This window comes from Marmota monax, unplaced genomic scaffold (assembly GCF_021218885.2).
Source record: "Marmota monax isolate L192 unplaced genomic scaffold, Marmota_monax_Labrador192_F-V1.1 WCK01_AAM20220418_F8-fsc00293, whole genome shotgun sequence".
NCBI lineage: Eukaryota > Metazoa > Chordata > Mammalia > Rodentia > Sciuridae > Marmota > Marmota monax.
Genome location: NW_026694586.1, coordinates 1,181,959 through 1,201,260, shown reverse-complemented (window position 1 = coordinate 1,201,260; position 19,302 = coordinate 1,181,959). Strand labels below are relative to the sequence as shown.

At 47.3% G+C, this 19,302-nt stretch overlaps 1 pseudogene; it reads left to right on the top strand.

Moving 5' to 3' along the window:
• The first annotated feature begins 16,230 nt into the window (after positions 1-16,230).
• LOC124077230 (26S proteasome regulatory subunit 7-like) lies at positions 16,231-17,534 on the top strand (annotated as a pseudogene).
• Positions 17,535-19,302: the final 1,768 nt, after the last annotated feature.

Below are 19,302 nucleotides of genomic sequence, written 5' to 3'. Positions count from 1 at the left end.
TTTGTGAGGTTCCTTGCAGGGTGTGCTCTGTGGTCCAGAGTGTGACATAACATGCTGGAGCACTCTGATCCATGCATGCATGTGTGTGGGTGCTATGTGTGGTGCCCGGGGCGGGTGTGTGTGTACGTATGTATTTTCTGGTGTATATGGTGTGTGTGAAGTGAATGTTGATTTGTGCGTGTGTGGCAGGATGCAGGGCCTGTGTGTGGGGAGTAAGGTGTGTGTGTGTGGCATACAGTTGTGTCCTTCCCCTGGAGTCACCCCTTCCTCAGCAGGGAAGGCTACCCAAACCTGGACCTTGGGGGATACTGAAGGCTTGGGTGAATCTTCAAGTGAGAATCACCACTGAGACATTCAGGGCATGGTGATTAAAAATGCTGCAGTGCTCAGCAGGATGAGGGTCCTTTTAAACCTTCATAGAGTAAGTTGAAGAATCTTTGTGTAAAAAAAAATGAGCAATAGCCAAGAAACCATAGCTGTGCACAACGGTGCATGCCTGTAATCCCAGTGACCAGGAGGCCAAGGCAGGAGGATCCAAAGTTCAAGATCAGCCTCATCAGCTTAGTGAGTACCTGTCTCAAAAAAAAAAAAAAGCATAAAGAAAGGACAGGGGAGATGAGTCCTGTGTCTGATCCCAACTTCACTTTTTAAGAAACTAGGAAAAGGTGAGGCAACTAAACCCAAAAGCAAAGAAGGAAGAAAATACTAATAGTAGAATAGAAATAAACAAAGGAGAGAATAGAAAAGCAATAGAGAAAAACAAATGAACCAAAAAGTTGATTCTTTGAAAAGACCAACAAAATTCATAAACTTTTAGACTAATTAAAAAAGAAAAGATGTAATATGAAAAGAACTCAAAAGATTTAGGGTCCTGTTTTATCTCTTATGTGGAAGCTAGAGAAGAAAAGCTGAAAGGAAGATTGGGGCTTACCTCATGACAATTGAAGGGAGATCAGTGGAAGAAAAGGAGGTGGGGGAGGAGATGAGGGGGGAGAGGAACTGCTGGGGAGAAATACTGGCCAAATGATATTGTTACATTGTGTATTCCATGTATCGATATGTAACAACAAACGACATCCACCATCAGTGTGTGCAATTGTAAAACATCAGTGAGAAAAGGTGCAGGACTGGGGTTGTAGCTCACTGGTGGAGCCCTTGCCTAGCACATGGGTTCCATCCTCAGCACCACATGAAAATAAATAAATAAGTAAATGTATATATAAAAAAGAAAGGGTGCAAAAGAAACTAAAGTAGAAATGAAGGTGGAGACATTACTGATGACTTTACAGAAATAAAACTCAATTAGAGGTAATGTCATAGTGTTGGCATTTGGTCACCAAATGTTTAACAAAACTTGCTTAATTGTGGCACCAAAAGCACTAGAAACAAAGGAAAATTAGAAAAAAAAATGGACTTCATCAAAATGAAGACTTTTTTTTCATTTAGAGGACAAGAAAACTGAAAAGGCAGCCAATGGAATGGAGAAGTATTTGCAAGTCATGTATCAGATAAGTTTAGTATCCATGATATATAAAGAACTCATGACTCAACAACAAAAAGTCCGACTTAATTCTGGACAAAAGATTTGCCTGAAGCAGCCTGCCTTCCCCTTCCTTCCTTCTTCATACTGGGTATTGGACCTAGGGCCTCCCACATGCTACTCCAACACTACCTCTGAGCAGCATTCCAGCCCTTATTATTTTATTTTGAGATGGTCTTACTAAGTCACCCAGGCTGGCCTTCAACTTGTGATCCTCTTGCTTCGGCCTCCAGAACAGCTGCATTTACAATTGTACACTACCACACCTGGGTTGCCTAAGCTTTTCTCCAAAGAAGATGAACAAGTGTCCAACAAGCCTGTGAAAGGTATCAGCACGCATTAGTGATTGAGGGCAATGCAAAACCTCTTGACACACCACCTAACACACACTAGGATGGTTGTGATAAAAAGTGTCAAATCACAAGTGTTGGTGAGGTGAAGAAGTTGGAGCTGCTGGAAGGAATGTGAAGTCCTGCAGCCACTGTGGAAAGCAGTGTGGCAGCTTATCAGAAAATTAAATTCAGAATGGCCATATGACCCAGTAGTTCCAGTAAGTATGTGCCCAAGAGAAATAAGAATGGGTGTTCGAACAAATGCCTGTCTGCAGATTTGGAGCAGCAGAGCCACCGCACTCCAGTGGCAGAGCAACCCAGGTATTCCTTGGTGGATAAACAATGAACTACTTAGGCTATGTACACTCGTGGAATATCAGTCAGCCACAATAAAGAAGGAAGTGTACGTGTCCAAACTGCAACGAGGGTGGACCTCAGACATGCAGTGCTAAGAGAAGGAATTCGAGGTACAAGGCACCAACTGTGTGATGCCTGTTATATGAAACATTAGAACAAGCTCATCTGGAGAGAGAGATCAGTAGCTCAGAATTGTGGGGTGACTGTGAGGCAGAGACAGCATTGCTTTTGGGGTGATGAAGAGGGAGCCTAGTACAGGTGGTGACTGATGACATTGTGAGTGGCCTAAAGGCCTCTGAGTTGTTAAGTTTCAAACGTTTGTTTGGGGCAGAGTTGTGGCTAGGTGTGGAGCATTTGCCAGTATGTGTGAGTCCCTGGGTTCTAGCCCCAACACCTCAAAACACTAGCAGAGCCACTCCAAAATGTCCATTTTTGTATGATTTTCACACTGTGTGTAGTATTGTCACAGGAGATTTATTTAAAACATGTCTTTGAAGGTACAGAAGCTGCACCTGAAAGAAACTGGGAGCAAAGTGCACTGGCGAGCACCACAGGTGTCTCTGGGCAACAGCTTCCTAGTCCCACAGTAAGCCTTCATCACACTTCACCTGAGCTGGTGTTGCTGTCTGGGAGAAAGTCTCTGAGCTAAGACCTGATGTTCCCAGGGGGTGTTCTGGACCTCAGAAGCCAGGATGGAGCCACAAGCCACTCACCAACACTTGTGATTTGACACTGTTTATCACAGCCATCCTAGTGTGTGTTAGGTGATATGTCAGGAGGTTTTGCATTGCCCTGAATCACCAATGCATGCTGATACCTTTCACAGGCTTCTTGGACACTTGTTCATCTTCTTTGGAGAAAAGCTTAGGCAACCCAGGTGTGGTGGTGCACAATTGTAATTACAGCTGCTCTGGGTACCTGTACTGACCTGCTCCCTTTTGTGCCTCTGTAGCTGCATTTGTTGGAAGCAGGGGCCCAGGTGTTCAGGTGGAGGCTTCAGGGGACCAGGACCTGATTTGCCTTCCTGGGGGACACACTGCCCTTCCTAGCACAGCTGAACACATCTTTCCACTGGCCCAAGAGAGTGCTGTGGTGCACAGGTCCATGGGGAGGTGGCCAGCCTCCTCCTGGCCCTTTCTTCAGTGGCCACTGGATGCTGAATTGTGGGTTCCTGCTTGCTGGCTCTGTGTTCTTCCAGAGGCTCAGGGGTTTGTGCTTCTGGCAGTAAGGGAAAAGACCTAGCCGGGGCCTGAGCTGGTGGGGTGAGAGGCTCCAAGTGGCCCTAGGCCCACAGTGGCTTTCCTTCCTCAGAGTTTGCTGGCGTGATTTGACAGACGCTGCCTGAGGCTGCCTGGTGGAGGCACACCTGGCATCTGGAGGCTCTGGAGGCTGTGCCTGGCTGAACCTTGGGTGTCTGGACTGACCTGCTCCCTTTGGTGCTTCTGCAGCTGCATTTATTGGAAGCAGGGGCCCAGGTGTTCAGGTAGAGGCTCCAGGGGACCAGGACCTGATTTTCCCTCCTGGGGGACACTTCTGCCCTGCCCATCTGCACACTCCTGCTTGTTGGCCTCAGCCATCTTGAGCTCTGGGTTGCTGGTTACCCTGCTCCATGAGGTTTCCCTGACTGGGACTGGATGAGGTTCCAGGGTGTGTGGGTGACCCTGTGCTGTCTGAAGGCCTCAGGACCTTCTGTAGATGCCATAGAGGATGTACCTGGTGAGCAGGCAGCTGCCCAGCGCCTTCCCAGCAAGAGGAGAATGGATGAGGCTGCTCTGTGCAAAGTCTTGGACACATTCACGGCAGACGAAGAGCAGGTAGTCTGTGTTTCTGGCTGCAGAGCCTCCTGCCAGCCCCTGACAGCCAGTCTCCCTCATACCTCCACTGAGAGGGTGGAGCTGGGAGCTGAGCCATTTGTGAGGTGGCTGCACCCACTTAGGTTTTGGTCTTTGTGGCAGGTCATTTTGGGGGTGCCAGCTTTCTGTTCTGTGCTGCACATCCTACCTGCCCACACTGACTCCCAGCTTTTATTTCTTGTGAAAATCTGCCCTTTGACATCCACAGGCCACCACAGGGTTCTTCTCATAAGGCATACCCCAGGTACAGGTGTACCCAAGTTCTTCCCTTTTCCTGACAGTTTAACCCCAGGAGTGGGGTCCCTGGGGCAGGTTCGTGTCTACCCCCAGCTGTACTAGGTATCAGGGCCTTGCCACATACAGCCAGGGCTCAGGATTTATAAACCAGTTGCCTTTGGTGGCTCATTGACACCTCCTCTGGAGCATCACAGCCCTTGGGGCCAGTGTCCCAGTGGCCTACTCCTCAAAGCCTGCATTCCTGGTTTCCTGGTTTTCAAGGTGGAAGCTTTGCCTGGGAGCTGCCCGAGCCTTCCAGGGCACAGGAGCAGCCTCTCCAATCCTCTGCACTCTTTAGTTACCTTCTTGCCTGTATTCTGGTTTTCTTCCTTGTGACAAATACGCTGCAGAGTGTCACATGGATAGCCTGTGAATGTTGTTGTATCCAAGAGTGAACTTGCAGTGACATTCCCAGCCACTCCACACGAGGCTCTCTGTCTGGCTTCTTGCTCCTCAGCTCCCTCACCTGCCATTCTTGGTTTCTTAATTCAATTCCACCCCTGATAAATAAGTTGCAGGGGTGACAGATGTAAGTCATGCAGTAGAGCTAAGCTTTCTGTACTCAAGAAATTGGGGGGAAATTGGGAGGGAAATGTGGGGCAGACTGTAGTAAACCTAAGAAGTAAGATTGATATCTCTCCTGTTTAGAGCAAAAGGAGAAAGAATCAGGACACTGCTGATTCCTCAGAGCTGGGTTTCTTGGCTCCATCACCTTCCATTTCCCAGAGTCCGAATTTGCCTTCCTACTTGGTCCCAGGACACAGCTGTGGCCCAAGGCCAAGCCCAGCAGACTGGTCCAGCTGGCCAGTGCAGGGGTGAAGACACAGGAGATGTGGCTCAGAGAAGGCCAAGCACCCCAGGACTACTTGGAAGGAAAGGATCTCCACACCTCCACACCCTTTGGGGACAGAGGCCTCCTAGGAGGTGTCTGGGTCACGAAACTCTACCTGCGAAGCCCACCCTAAGCTTGAAGATTCTGCCTAGGGGCTCCCGCTGCCCCAGTCCAAAGAAGACTCTGAGTCTCAGAAAGAAGTACAGAGGGCCAGGCAGCACATGGAGGTCCCAGCCTCTGGGGTATCAGGGAATGGTGGTGGTTGGCACGGGATTGGCCTTAGCACCTTTGGTGTGTTGTGTGGGTGAGACATTGCTTCCCTGTCTAGGAAGGCAGCTGGGACTTGCTCCCTGAAGGGCCAGGAAGGGATTGTTGATCCCACACTCAGCATTAAGGTCAATGCTGATCTTAAGCATTTGGGGCAGAGCAGCCCTTCCATTTGTCTCTGTGGCTCAGACCCTATGAGTCTGGGGTCTTTATTTCCTTCAGGGATTTGATGCTATATCTGAGCCAGATAATCCAGTTAACAAGGCTGGGAAAGAAATGAAAGATAAGGCTCAGTCAGCAAATGAGCTGCCAGTAAGTCCCCCTGCTTCCAAGGAACACTGCCAGGTACAGGTTTCCCACCAGAGTGGGCCTGGGGGACACTGCTTGGCCTTCCCGGCCATGCCTGCTGCAACCTGACACCAGCCCATCTTCAGTCTGGTTGTGTGGCACATGTTTGTGGAGAGCTAGGGACAGTGCAAAGGAGACCAAGCCTTCCTTCAGGGAGCTCACTTGCTAAAGGGGGGAAGACTGAGGCCAAGCCAGGCAACAGGAAGTGAGCTAGGAAAAAGTAGAGCATGGGGGGCTGGGTACAAGGATGGTGCCCAGGAATGTGCTGGGTGGTGCCACAAGGTGTGGAGACAAGTGCATGGAGTACTGCATACATGGCATACGTTAAGGGTATCTGAGTGACAGGCCACTCCCCTTTGCTAGGTGTGTGAATGGCAGGCCACTTACCCCATAGGCACAGCCCTGGGCATGAGGCCATGGGTTGCAGTCCCTGCACTCCATGGCCCACTCCTGGATTGGTTGCTGCAAGGATATTAGCAGAAATTGCATTGGTGGCTGCCTGTAATCTGATTAGCTGCTGCCTGAGTATATATACATGGTAACTATGCAGTAAAATCGGACCTGCTTCCTGCTTGGCCTCCAGAAATCTTGATTAGTGACTTCACAGCCATACTCTCCTCTACCTTGTTCCATGGACCTCCTTGCTGGATGAGAGAGAGCCCATGCAACAAGGGAAGGTGGCCCCTCATCCAGGGAGGCTGGATGAGGTTTCAAGGGAGGTGCTGAGGGAGCAGAGGCTAGAAGGAGTGAGGAGTGAGATTTGAGGTTCAGGGGACAAGTTCAGATAAAAGGATTGGCATGCTAAGGCCCAGGGGTGGCTTGTGGCGGCCTGTTCTCAGTGGAAGGAACTAGTGAGCCCAGGAGTGAGAGAGGGAGAAGGGGCCAGGCAAGGTTGGGGAAGGATCCTCAGCGGCCATGGGAGTGGACTGGAAGGACTGGACAGTCCACTTGGACTGCTGTGAGAAGCATGGCTGATGGGGAGCCTTTCAGGCTGGGGCTTGGTTGCTCATTTCAGGAGGGTGAGACCAAGGACAGGTTAGCTGCTCCTGGAGAAAAACCAGGTAAAAACATATCGGAACCCAAAGACCTAAGGAAGGCAGAAGGGAGTGACGAAAAATTATGCAGCTGCCATAATAAAGAAGGAGCAGAAGAGCCAGAAGGCCAGCATGAAGGCCATCCCCATGAGGTACCAGGCCACCCTGCCCAGGCCCAGGGTACAAGGAGGCCATCAGTGCCTGTTGAGGGCCCCTATAATGAGTTCAGCCCAGGGGGTTGTAGGGGAGGTGGGCTGGCCTGGCCAGAGTCTCACACCCTCCTCTCCTCTTCTTGGCTGCTTGTGGTGGTCAGTGGCCAGGGATGAAAATGACCAGTAGAGAAAGAGGAGGTGGACCAGGCCAGGAGCAGTTGGTGAACACAGAGGTTCCTTTTCCTCTTCTAGCTGGCTGAACCACTTCCAGCTGGCTGAACCATGCACTTCCACTCTATCAACACCAAGCATGTTGCCTTCCACCCTAAGCTCCACACTATGTTCATCAAGGGAGGAAAAGAGCTTGGACAGCCCGGGTGGAGTGACACTTGTGAGATGTACTACATTGCATGAGTCCTGGGGACAGAGTCCCCTGAGTATGTGTTAGAGATGGTCAGTGAGTTCCTGGGGTGCCCCTGCTCCCTGGGTGAGCATGTGTTTGATACTCCCAGCATGCATTTCTTTGTCTCATTTTTCCATGGCTCTTTTTTCTGTCCAACTGGAAACAAAGCCCTATTCCAAACATGCCATCTTGGTCAGTGTCCGTTATAGCTTTGGGTTTGCATACCTGGTGTGTTTGAGAACTAAATCTTCCAAGATAATCCTTCCAGATAACTGGTCATGTCTGTTGATTTGCAGGGACTTACATGGGAATAAGTCCCTCATCAAAAGCAGCATTGTCATTCTCAGGCAGAGCCTGATTAGAGCCATCCTTTACAAGTACATCTTCACTATGGCCGTGGCTCCAACTGTACCATCTACAAGCAGCTGCAGAAGGCGGGCAAGCATGTGAACTGCTGCCTGTGTGTCAATCCTCCCTCCTGCGCTCTGGAGGTAAAGGGCCTCTCCCATGGAACCTGTGTCCTGGCCTGGGTGCTGCTGTGTGGAGCAGACTGCCTGGTCTTCATGGGTCCTCTGCTGTGTGCTGCCCCTGCTGTGGTTTAACTTATGTGAGAGAGGAAATGGGAAGGAGAGAGGACGAAGCCAGAGGAAGGGCTGGGGCTGTGGGCAGAGTGGGCCTAGGTACGGGGCAGACTCTGGGACAATGCAGGGAACAGGGAGCTGTTGGCTGGCCCTTCCTGGAGGCGGCCAGTTGGTGACCAGAAACAGGACAGGTCATTGAAAGCCTCCCTTTGGGCCTCTGCTATTTGTCCTTGTCACATTTTGCTGGTGGCACTTGGGTGGCTTCCACATTCTACCTTCTGAATCCTTGGAAAGAATTCTCTGCACCTCTTCAGGTCCTCTGGCGGCTCTTTCTCTGTGGCCCTTTCTGTAGACACTGGCTGTCCTGGCCTGCCTGGGCACCCAGCGCTGTCCTGAGCTTTCCCCAGGGCCTAGGATTTAAAAAATATGTTTTCTGAGCTGACCTCAAGCACCTGGGCTCCAGAGGTTCTCCTGCCTCATCCTCTTGAGTGGCTGTATGTGCACCATGATACCTGGCAGTACATGTAATTTTTATAAATTTAGTGTACTCTGAGGACTTCAGCTTTGAGGCAAAACTGGACTTCATCATATATTTCCACATGCAAAGATGAAGTTTTTGCTCTGACAAGTGCCACAGAGGAAGGGGCTAGAGTGGAGTCAGGAGAAGCTCCAGAGGATGCTATGCCCAAATCAGCATATGAACCCTGGCTAACTGTCACCTGGCAGGGATAGGGTAGATCTAGGGTGGCAGGGCCAACCAATGTGACAGCAGTGTGCACAGCACCTGCTTTGAGCCTCAGGAGTCCAGCTCAGCACCTGTCTTACTGCTACTTGTGTGTGTCTCTCTATACATAGGGCTTTTTTTGGTACGAGGGATTGAACCCAGGGGTGCTTTACTACTGAGCCATGTCCCCAGCCCCTTTTATTTTTTTTTTATTTTAAGAAGGATCTCCCTAAACAGTGTAGGGCCTTTTAAATTGCTGAGACTGGCCTCAAACTTGCAGTCTTCCTGCTTCATTCTCTGGAGTTGCTAGGATTACAGGCAATTGTGCTCAGCTGTCTCTGTCTACCTTATATGTCTTTCTTTCTTTCTTTCTTTCTTTCTTTCTTTCTTTCTTTCTTTCTTTCTTTCTTTCTTTCTTTCTTTCTTTCTTTCTTTCTCCCTTTTTCTCTTTCTTTCTCTCTTTCTTTCTTTCTTTGACAGTGCTGGTGATGGAACCCAGGGCCTTTTGCATATTAGGCAAGTGCTCTACCCCTGAGCTAGATCCCCAACTCTTTCATTCATTTTTAAATTTTGAATCAGATTTTGCTAATTTTCCCAGGCTGCCCTCAAACTTTTGATCCTCCTGCTTCAGCCTCCTAAATTGCCTGGAGTTCAGCCATGCACCATGGTGCTTGGCTAACCACTTTTGTTTTCTAATTATTTACAGTTAACATTACTGGATTTTCTAGGTCTATAATTGTGTCTTTGGCAGCTGGCCCTCAGAGCAGACTTGAATTCAGCCCTTGCCCTGTACTGGGCACCTGCTAGTAGCTCATGTCTGCTGAGTAATCTACACCATCCTCTTTGGGGTGGGTGTTGCTGTTCCCAGTATGTACTCTGAAGTCATTTACCAGAACAGAACTCAGTTGCTAGTGAGAGATGTAGTTTTGGTATAAATATTTAACCTGGGTTTGGTCATGTTTAAAGCTTTACCAGGCTTGCTAAACTGCATGACTAAGCAGAGACTTGGTTTTAAGCTCATCATTTTGGGTTGTCTGGGATTATTCTCTGCAGGGGTGTGCCCTGTCCATGGTAGCTGATGGAGTGAGTTCTGATCACCTCAGTTTACCAGAGTCCTCTTGTTTTCCTTTTTTCCTTTCATTATCTGACTGAACTCCCCTGTTGCTGTTTATTTTTTAGACAGGGTCTCTAAGTTGCTAAGGCTGACCTCCAACTGTGGTTCTCCTGCCTCAGCCTCACATGTGCTACTGTGTCTGGCTGCTTCCCTGTGTTTCTGTCTTCTGGGATGGTGCCTTGGGCTGGTGGGTTTTGAGATCTTAAGTGTGACATTTTTCTTGCTATCACCCATAGACTGGCATCAATATGATGGCATAATTTGCATGAAACCTCCTGGGACACTGGAGACATTCTAGAGCCTCTTTACTAATAAGATGAAGAAGGAAGTGGTGAAGGGGAAGATGATAGCAGCTGAGATCATGCTGGGCTGAATATTCAGTGCCCTCCAGACCTGGAACTCCATCAGCCTACAAAACTTCTTCACCTAGTTCCAGCAGTTTTATTCTGTTGTCCGAGTGCCTATGATTTACGAAGGCTAAGCACAGCCCTGGCACAGCCTGGGCCTCGGAGACTAAGAAGTATCAGGCTTCCCCTAATCACCAGCAGTTCAGGTGTGAGTGGGCAGGGTCCCCTGACCTACTAGAGGTAAGGAGACCCTGTGACTACTGGGGCAGGTGCAGAGGAGGCAGGGGACCTTTCCATCCCTTCTTTTTCTGCACTACCTCTTGGAAATCCCCACCCACCCACCATGTTCCTCCTCCTGATTGCACCCCTGAGCCCACTCACAGCATTGATCTTGAGTTCTTTCTAGGGCTAGGCAGAGTTGAAAAAAATGGGTGGAGCCCATCATTGCCCCTTCAGCCACACTGTGTCTTGGAGGCAGAGCTGGAGCTCTCTCTTTGAGCTTTCATGAGCATCCAGGGACTCCCGGACCCACCTCACTGCAGGATTTGGGACTGAGCATCAATGTGTCTCTGCTGCCCCAGAACCTCAGCATGCCTGGGAGGAGGGGAGGTAAGGGAGATGGGACCCTCCCCTGAGCTCCCCTGCATAGGGCCTTGATCGCCTACCTAAGGGTTCTTCAGCCTCCAAGGAATGCACTCTGTAGCTCATGCCTCTTCTTTTCCCCCTGCTTCAGGTGAAGAAACACCTGTGGGAGTGTTTGAAAAAGCAGATGGGATTATTTTTGGAAGGAAGTGGGAATGCCCTGATTGAAAGCTTCCCTGTGAGGAGCAGACTGAGAAGGGACGTTGTCCTCCTTTTCCTGGTGGAAGATGCCAGACTCTGCTTGTTGGAAGGAACTCATCTCACTGTGCTCCATCCTCTGCCCCAGTTACTGCTCCCCAGATGCTCTACACAGCAACCTCCACCATATCCTGGACACATCTGAGAGGTATCCTAGGGTTTTTTGTTTGTATGTTTGCTTTTGTCAGAGGTTTCATAGCCATTTATCATGATTTTTATCTGGTTTTGAGGTAAGTGCTTGTCAGAGAAAGGCTTTGGGAAAAAATAAAACCACAGTCATGTCACCACTTGCTCCTTTCACTTTCCTGGCACGTGTGTCATTGCTAGTGTTGTTAAATTCTGTGTTCTCCTGAATACCCTGACTTCAAAAAGCTTCACAGAGCCAGACACCATGATGGCACTGTCATCTCAGCTACTTGGGAGGCTGAGGAAGGAAGGTTGCTTTTACCCAAGAGCTTAAGGCCATCCTGGGTAACTTAGTGGAACCATATCTGGAAAAATAAATGAATAATATAAAATACATGTTCTCCGGAGGACCTTCCTCTTCACGCTCAACATGCCTTAGCATTGGTTCCAAGGCCTGCCTGCAGGTGTCACCTAGGAAAGCTGCAGAACCCACAGGAATGCTGTCCCTGTTGTCCCACCTGTGCTGGTAGCTCTTGAAGCACACTGCCCCTGCTGGGTCAGCCATGGCCTTTAATGTGGTAGGGGAGACCTCTTATGAGGTGTGATCAGAGGATCAGGGTCTCTTCTGCTTCTGTTTGGGTTGAGCTTGGGTAACGTCAGGTGGCCTTTCCTGAGCTCTTAGCAGCTGTGTGTTTCCTAAGTTTTAAAGACCCAGGCAGTTTCTGTGATGGTGATAAGGAAATCTACAAACAGCTGTACATGGGTTTGAGAAAAGAAAGAAGCATCTATTTCTGTGCCTGTGGGATACACACCATGTGTTGTTCCTTTTAAAAAGTGGCTTTGTAGCTGAGCATGGTGGCACATGCCTATAATACCAGAGACTCAGGATGTTGAGGCAGGAGGATCACAGTTCAAGGACAGTCTTGGCAACTTAGGGAGGCTATGTCTCAAAATAAAAAAGATTGGGTATGTAGCTTAGTGGTAGAGTGTCCCTGGGTTCAATCCCAGTTTTTTTTTTTTTTTTTTTAAGTTTGTTTTGTGTTTAGTTCCACCTTCGCCAGACTGTCTGGTTCAAATCCTAGGCCCTGTGTGAATTCCTTTGCTGGAAACTGAGGGCCTCAGTTCCTCAGCTGTATAATGTGGGTGGATATGACTCCAGTGGGAGTCTTTTGGGATATGTGATGTCTTGTTGCACTGGGACCCATCCCAGTTCAGTTCCAGGGAACTTGTCCCCCTTGCCACCCTGTGTCTCCTGGTCTGGGATTTGGTCCAGGTGTGCCACATGCTCCTTCTTCAGGGTATAAGTGGATTTCCCTTCTCTCCTAGGACATCAGACTACAGGGCAGGTTGGACGCAGCCAACCACAGCTCACATTAGGTCTCGGTTCCCTTCCAAGAGTACTTGGTCAACTTGTGCCAAAGGTGCATGGCTGTAAGGGTTGTTGACTGGCTGGGCATCCTCCCTGTCCTGCACTACTGTATGCAGCTGGTTCCTCCAAGAAAGGACATTGTGAGCCAGCCTGAGGACATCTGGGATGCCCTCAAGGGAATCCCCTTCTCTCAGTTTCAGGAAAAATGGCTAAATGAGTAAGTTGTAAAGCTGCATTTATATAAGCATATCTTGGAATAATGATTCTTTAGCATTTTGCCACTGAGCTAAATCCTCAGTCCTTTCTTAAATTTTTAATTTTTGACACGGGTCTTGCTAAGTTGTCTGGCCTGGCCTGAACTTGTGATCCTCCTCTCTCTGGATCAATGGGAATCACAAGCTTGGCCACTGCACTGGACAGTCTTTCTCTTATAACTGTGTTAATGTGTGTTTACTCATTTATGTGGCAAACACTTAGCACCTCTGTGTGTCCCAGGAAACAACTCAGAGTACTGCAAACCTTAGTTCATGGCCTCTGACTTTGCCTTTTAGCTGGAGTGGGGAGTGGTGAGTGCGTTTTTTGTAGGGCTCAAAGCAAGATCCTCCTTTTGCTGGCCATAAGGCTCAGGCCAGAGAACTGTCTGGAAGAAGCAGAAGACTTCCACACTCTCTGCTCTCTGATTGTGAGAATGGTGCACTGTCCTGAGTGTGGGAGGCTCAGTCCTCCTGGGGTGTGGATATGTTGGTAGGCAAGAGTACAGAGAAAATGACCATGGGCTCACTGGGCCCTGCAGTGTGTACAAGACAGTGGCCATCCAGTGGGGAGATGGACTAAGAACTGGAAAATTCACTGTTACTGAGATGCGGATGCACAGAGCTTGCTGAAGGGTGAAGCAGGAGATGGGAGCCAGTTGCTGTGGACACTCATATTCTGGCTTCTGTTAGCCCTACCATCAAAGGATGGAAAGTTTCTACGACCTGAGTCTCACTAAAGCTATAGCAAAGCCCTGGCTCCTCTACATCATAACCCCTGTCCTGAGAAGAAGCTGCTGTATGGCCAGGGAGAAAATAGGGGGGTAAAACCCATAAATGGCCTAAGTGGGGGGATTCAGGGAGGGTGTTAAGAACAATTGTGAGGGGGTTAGGGTTGTGGCTCAGCATTAGAATTATCTAGCACGTTCACGTGCACATGAGAGGCCCTGGGTTTGATCCTCATTTATAAAAATAAATAAATTAAATCAAGTTATTGTATCCAACTACAACTAAAACGTAATTTTTTAAAAAGAACAACTTTGAGGAATATTGTAGAGGACCTTCAGAAAATGTGGACAATGTTACCCACAGATGGGGGATTTCAGAAGAACAGTGGAAATCACGGGGTATTAAGAAAATAGCTGAGTGGGAAGATGACACTTGAAGTGGATATGGAGACTCTTCTTGATGGCTCAGTAACCACCTGGAGACAGCAGGGGGAAGGGGCCAAGAACTGGAGAACTGGGAAATAGAAATGTCATGCTCACATAGAGAAGTTGCAGAGGGGAAAAGAGCAGAACAGAGCTTCTGAGGCCTGTGGGTGAAAACAAGGTGAGTAAAGAGGAGAAAGAGGCCAAAGAAAAGAAGGATCATGCTTGAGTTTCCCAGCATGGAGAGTACCACCTCATAGAGCCTGCAGACTCCAGGAAGGACAGGGACAGGTCACTCACATCCAGCACAGTCATGACTTCTGGGCACCAAAGAAAGATAGTCTTGAAGGCAGTTGGAGAAAAAGACTCACTGAATCCAGGGGACTGTGGAAAGGTGAATGGAGGAGGGGGAGGTGGCATTTTTATAGGGTGCTAAGCCTTGCCATGGAGGCAGGCTCAGTAACATGCTGCAGATGCATGCTAAGGACGTTGAGCTAATGAACCAAAGCAGACCTCAAAAGGGCAATTACCATGTGATTCCACCTAAGAGGTCCCTAGCATCTTCACACTCAGAGAAAGAGTAGTGTGGCTTGCCAGGGTTGGGGGAAGGGGAGTTAGTCTTTAATTAGGACAGAGTTTCAGTTTTGCAAGATGAAAAGAGGCCTGAAATTTGGTTGTGTGACAATGTGATGTCATTGACATATTGTATATTCTGGAAAATTGTTGAAATGGTAAAATTCAGGTTGAGTTTACTACCATTAAAAAAAAATAACTTTTAAACCAGGTGTGGTGCCATACCCCTGAAATCCCAGAGACTTGGGAGACCAAGTCAGGAGGATCACAATTTCAAGGCCAGCCTGAACAACTTAATGAGACCTTTTCTCAAAATAAGATTTAAGAAATGGCCTTGGATGTGGCTCAGTGGTTGAGTGCGCCTAGGTTCACTCCCCATTACAAAAAAACAATCATTATAATAATAATTATGTCTAATGTAATTCTGGCATGATTTCCTGAAGTTAGCACTGTTGTATTTTGGGGATAAGGCCATTCTGTATAGTGGAGGCCATCCTGTGCACTGTAGGATGTTGAGCAGTGTGCAGGGTCCCCACCTGGAAGATGCTGCTGGTCTTGCTTCCACCCCAGTTCTTAAAGGCATATGTGTCTCTGGGTATTGCCAGGCCCCTTTGGGTAGGAAGGGGGCTTAAATACCCCTGTCCCCATTGATAACTGTGCTACAGAAGGAGAAAGGGGACCCAGAGATGCAAAACTCTAAGCTAAATAAATGATAAACTGGAATACTAAGCAATATGCAAAAGCCACAACAGGGCCAGGGCTGGGGCTGAGGCTTAGCGACAGAGCACTTATCTAGCTTGGCTGGGACCATAGGTTCCATCCTCAGCACCACAAAAAAGAAAAAAAGTCAAAGTAGGAGTCACAGAGGAATAGAGAACAAAGGTACCAAGTAGGACTAAACCCCAGGATGGAGAATCAAATCCAATCCCAAACCAAAATCCTGAGAGGAGGAGTGGGCAGATCCATAGCTCTGTGGAGCTCTGTGCCTCCTCTTCAGTGACTGATGGAACAAAAGGCAGGAGAATGAATATGGTACAGATGTTGTGGAGAAAGCTACAGACCAGCCAGTCCCAGGTGGCACCCAGGAGCTTCAGCGCCCCACATGGCAGGACACACGCCCTTCTCAGGTGTGCCCGTGGGCACATGCAGCAAGACGGCTGCATTCTGAGCTGGACCACTCTCAGTACCCTGAAGGTGCTGCAGTCCAAGGGCATGGGTTCCTAACCACAGCTGAGCAGGTGGCTCTCTGGAAAATCCTTGTATGCATGGATCTGTTAACAGCATGCTTCTAAATAATATCATCTTGAAGTGAGGAAAGATTCTTCAGAGAAGACATAGAAAGCAAAACCTACACAAGAAAAATTGTAGGGGGCTGGGCTGCACTCAGTGGCAGAGGCGTGCCTAGCATGGGTGAGGCCCTAGGTTGCCTCCCCAACACCACACACAAAAAAAGATTTTTAAAATCAAATTTAAGTAAAAAATTAAAATAAATCTGAATTAAATGTGAAAACAGCTTTGCACTCATTTCTACACACAGATAACTGCCATGTGTGGAGTTCCCTGTCCCCTTGCCCTCCCTGTCCACTGGGAGCCAGCTGCTATCATTAGGGATAAAGGCAGTGAGCTCAATTGTTCCCATCTCTTCTCTAGTTTTGGGATTTTTTGAAATGAAAGCCAAATAGAAATGATGTTTTTTAATTTATTTTAGAGATGCTGTGTAATCACTGAGAAAGTAAGGAAGACACTCGCATTTCCTAAAAATGCTGAATTACCTCGGTGCCGATCAGTGGAAAACCAAAGAGGATGAGAAGGATGACAAGCCATCTGAGCTCTAGAAGAGGGGGATATTGCCTTGCTGAAAACTTACAGTCAGAGTACTTACTCGTGGAAGATTAAGCAGGTTGAGGATGACATTCAACAACTTCTTAAGAAAATTAATGAGCTCACTGGTATTAAAGAATCTGACACTGGCCTGGCCCCACCAGCACCTTGGGACTTGGCTGCAGATAAGCAAACTCTCCAGAGTGAACAGCCTTTACAGGTTGCAAGGTGTACAAAGATAATTAATGCTGATTCAGAGGACCCAAAATACATTATCAATGTGAAGCAGTTTGCCAAGTTCATGGTAGACCTCAGCGATCAGGTGGCACCTACTGACATTGAAGAAGGGATGAGAGTTGGTGTGGACAGAAATAAGTATCAAATCCACATTCCACTGCTTCCTAAGATTGACCCAACAGTTACCGTGATGCAGATGGAGGAAAAACCTGATGTCACTTACAGTGATGTTGGTGGTAGTAAGGAACAGATTGAGAAATTGAGACAAGTGGTTGAAACCCCACTACTTCATCCTAAGAGGTTTGTTAACCTTGGCATTGAGCCTCCCAAGGGTGTGCTGCTCTTTGGTCCCCCAGGCACAGGCAAGACACTCTGTGCCAGGGCAGTTGCTAATAGGACTGATGCTTGCTTCATTCGAGTTATTGGATCTGAACTTGTACAGAAATACGTTGGAGAGGGGGCTCGAATGGTTTGTGAGCTTTTTGAAGTGGCCAGAACAAAAAAAAAAAAAAGCCTGCCTTATCTTCTTTGATGAAATCGATGCCATTGGGGGCTCGGTTTGATGATGGTGCTGGAGGTGACAATGAAGTACAGAGAACAATGTTGAAACTGATTAATCAGCTGGATGGTTTTGATCCTTGAGGCAACATTAAAGTGCTGATGGCCACCAACAGACCTCATACTCTATACCCAGCACTGATGAGGCCGGGGAGATTGGATAGAAAGATTGAATTTAGTTTACCTGATTTAGAGGGTCAGACTCACATCTTTAAGATTCATTCTTGTTCAATGAGTGTTGAAAGAGATATCAGACTTGAATTGTTAGCACGACTATGTCCAAATAGCACTGGTGCTGAGATTAGAAGTGTCTGCACAAAAGCTGGTATGTTTGCAATCGAGCATGGCAAAAAATTGCTACTGAGAAGGATTTCTTGGAAGCTGTAAATAAGTCATTAAGTCTTATGCCAAATTCAGTGCTACTCCTCGCTACCTGACATGCAGCTGAGCCCCAAAGGCTTTCAGATGAAAACTTCAGTTAGAATATTTAGCTTATAAAGACTTGTTAATACCACCTCTCTCTCTCTCTCTCTCTCTCTCTCTCTCTCTCTCTCTCTCTCTCTCACACACACACACACACACACACACACACAAATAAATGGTTTAAAAATTGTAAAAAAAAAATTATTTCTTTGGTGCCAGGGATTGAAACCAGGGGTGCTCAACCACTGAGTCACATCTCTAGCCCCTTTTTAATTTTTTTTTAATTTTGAGACAGGGCCTCACTAAATTGCTGAGGGTACCCTTGAACTTGCATTCCTTCTGCCTCAGCCTCCTGAGTTGCTGGGATCACAGGTGTGCCATACACTTGGCTATTTTGTTCATTTTTCATTTGATTCACTCTGTATGTCTGTTTCCACAATGTATTGATATCATCTTGGACTCTGTAAATAAGCTGAGCATTCTGGACCTTGCTTTTCCTTGTCTTGAGTCTGTTCAGTGCTCTCACTGCTGCCCTAGTCTCTGTCTTGATTTCTTCATTCAGGAGCCAGTTTCTTAACTTCATGGAGAGCAGGAAGAAGTTGCTGTGTGTGGATGAGTATCTCTTTTGATCCTGGTTGAGTTTGCTGCCTCTGGTAAGCCTCATTCCCTATACATAAAACTCCACTGAGTACTTGAGTCTCATGCCTGCTCGGGTCCTGGACTGTTTTCTAGGGACTCACTACAGGCTGCAACAGCTTCAGAAGATCTCAGAAGATCTCTTGGAGGTTTGTGGTTGGGGGTTGGGTGTCAGGTTCTTGCTTAGCAAAAGCAGGTTACAAGCTGAACATTGAATGCTTGTGGGTCTTCTGTCCTGAAGGGCAGGTTGGGGGAAATTCTAAGAAATAATAAGAGAATTGCTGAAATAAGAAGTCATTATTTCTTAGGATTGAAGTTTGACTTCTCAGAGTTGATTCTGGTTTAGTAAATAGAGCTTACGAGAACGGTAGCTGTTTGTTATTTATGACTGTTAGATGGTGCTGTGAACGTCACACATTTCATAGTTGCTATCTTTCCTTTTTATGCTTTTTGAGGTAAAGAAAATAGTATTAGGACTTGGGAGTCAATTTAACAAAAGAGGTAAAAGATCTCTACAATGAAAATTACAGAACTCTAAAGAAAATAATTGAAGAAGACCTTCCTTAGAAGATGGAAGATCTTCATGCTCCTGGATAGGCAGAATTAATATTGTCAAAAGTGCTATACAGATTCAGTGCAATTCCAATTAAAATCCCTAAGTCGTTCCTCATAGAAATAAAAAAAAGCAATCATGAAATTCATTTGGAAAAATAAGAGACCCAGAATAGCCAAAGCAATCTTTAGTAAGAAGAGTGAAGCAGGATGCATTACAATACCAGACCTTAAACTATATTACAAAGCCACAGTAATAAAAACAACATGATATTGGCACAGAAATAGACATGTATACCAATGGTACAGAATACAAGACACAGAGACAAATCCATGTAAATACAGTTATCTCATACTAGACAAGGTGCCAAAAACATACATTGGAGAAAAGATAGCCTCTTCAATAAATGGTACTAAGAAAACTGGAAATCCATATGCAGCAAAATGGAACTAAACCCTACTATCTCTCACCATGCACAAAATTCAACTCTAAGTGGATCAAGGACCTAGGAATTAGACAAAGACCCTGCACCTAATAGAGGAAAAAGTAGGCCCAAATCTTTATCATGTCAAATTAGGCCCTTACTTCCTTAACAAGACTCCTA